This window comes from Schistocerca nitens, chromosome 5 (genome assembly GCF_023898315.1).
Source record: "Schistocerca nitens isolate TAMUIC-IGC-003100 chromosome 5, iqSchNite1.1, whole genome shotgun sequence".
Taxonomy (NCBI): Eukaryota; Metazoa; Arthropoda; class Insecta; order Orthoptera; family Acrididae; genus Schistocerca; species Schistocerca nitens.
The window spans coordinates 670280115-670282666 of record NC_064618.1 but is presented as its reverse complement, the minus strand read 5'-3'; positions in this window follow the sequence as shown (position 1 = coordinate 670282666).

The window sequence follows — 2552 nt, the reverse complement described above, 5'->3', positions numbered from 1 at the left end:
CAACCAGGTAGAAGCAGTAAAATCTAGATTTCCGAAAAGCATTTGTCTCAGTACCGCATCTACGCTTGTTGTCAAAAGTACCATCATGTGGGATATCAAGTGCAATTTGTGACTAGATTGAGAATTTTTTTGGTTGGAAAGCTTGGTGGGACCCTTGCTGTTCATATTGTATATTAATGACCTTGCCGACAATATTAATAGTAAAATCAGGCTTTTTGCAGATGATGCAGTTATCTATAACGAAGCGCTATCTGAAAGAAGCTGCATAAATATTCAGTCTTGATAATATTTGAACGTGGTGCAGAGATTGGTAACTTGCTTCAAGTTTGCACTTGACAAAACGAAAAAAAAGTAGTATCCTATGACCACAATATCAGTGAGTCACTGTTGGAATCGACCAACTCATTCAAATACTAGGGTATAACGGTTTGTAGGGATATGAAATGAAATGATCACGCAGGTTCAGTCGTGGGTAAAGCAGGTGGCGACTTAAGTTAATTGGTAGAATTCTGGGACGGTGCAATGAGTCTACAAAGTAGATTGCTTACTCACAAATCACTCGTGCGATCGGTTCTAGAATGTTGCTCAGGTGTGTGGGACCCGTACCAGATAGACTAATAGGGGATAGGGGATATTTAACGCATACAGAGAAGGGCAGCACGAATGGTGACAGGTTTGTTTAATTCGTGGGAGAATGCCACAGAGATACTGAAAGAACTGAACTGCAAGACTCTAGAAAAAAGACGTGAACTATGCCGAGAAAGTCTATTAACAAAGTTGGTTTAAGTGATTACCCTAGGAATGTACTACATCTCCTTACGTATCGCTCACATAGGGATCGTGAGGATAAGATCAGAATAATTACTACACACACAGAGGCATTCAGACAATCATTCTTCCCGCTCCCCTCACGTGAATGAAACAAGAAGAAACTAGTACAATGGGACGTACCCTCTGCCATGCGCCTCACGGTGGTTTGCAGAGTACTGATGTAGATGTAAAAGTGTTGCTTAAAATGTCCTTCATTGTGTTCTCGTGGCACTCTCAAAGTTCTGCCGGACTGCACGATATTCTGATTTAATGGCCACCGTGGCTGAAAATAACGATTCACACAAATAAGTGGTACCAAATGGCTGAATCCGATAGTATCGTAATTTCTGTCTCGACTCGTGGGGACACACTGAGATGGGGATACTTAAACAGTTCCAGCTCCGTACTCCTGGTGAAGTCTGGTATTTTCTCGACTGATAGCGCTAGAGCTGGAAGGTGCTTGTTTAGTCGATACTGGATACGTAACATGCAACGCCATCTGTGAGACGATCTTATCAATATAAACTTGTTGATATAAATAAAAACTAACTGAGGCTGTAGTTCATGGTCCATTAACAGATGGCCTTAATTCTGTATATCAGCCAAGCTAGTAACAGTATTTTGCAAAATCGGGACAAAATTAGGTTTTATGGGGATGTCGGGACAACAAGGTCCATAGCGGTGACGGTCCACACAAATCGGGACAGGTGGCAACCCTAGTCTTGACTCCAAGGATGTCTTCCTCGAAACCTGAAGTTCGTTATTTGAGTCACAGGATAGTTCTACAAATTTTTCTTGAGATAATAGCGAGAGGCGTTTACATGTTACGTTCCTGCGACAAAAAGATACCTAATCAAACCTAAGTGATTATCGTTTCATTGTAATAGAAAACATCTCTGAAAATTATTTTTCAGACATACCACATTTGTGTAACAAAATCAAAATTAGACTTATTAAATTAACTGTCCCCCCCCCCCCCCATGAACCATGGACCTTGCCGTTGGTGGGGAGGCAGCCGTTGGTGGGGAGGCATGCGTGCCTCAACGATACAGATAGACGTACCGTAGGTGCAATCACAATGGAGGGGTATCTGTTGAGAGGCCTGACAAACGTGTAATTCCTGAAGAGGGGCAGCAGCCTTTTCAGTAGTTGCAGGGGCAACAGTCTGGATGATTGACTGATCTGGCCTTGTAACACTAACCATAATGGCCTTGCTGTTCTGGTACTGCGAACGGCTGAAAGCAAGGGGAAACGACAGCCGTAATTTTTCCCGAGGGCATGCAGCTCTACTGTATGATTAAATGATGATGGCGTCCTCTTGGGTAAAATATTCCGGAGGTAAAATAGTCCCCCATTCGGATCTCCAGGCGGGGACTACTCAAGAGGACGTCATTATCAGGAGAAAGAAAACTGGCGTTCTACGGATCGGAGCGTGGAATGTCAGGTCCCTTAATCGGGCAGGGAGGTTAGAAAATTTAAATGGGGAAATAGATAGGTTACAGTTAGGTATAGTGGGAATTAGTGAAGTTCGGTGGCAGGAGGAACAAGACTTTTGGTCAGGTGAATACAGGGTTATAAATACAAAACCAAATGAGGGTAATGCAGGTGTAGGTTTAATAATGAATAAAAAAATAGGAGTCCGGGTAAGCTACTACAAACAGCATAGCGAACGCATTATTGTGGCCAAGATAGATACGAAGCCGACGCCTACTACAGTAGTACAAGTTTATATGCCAACTAGC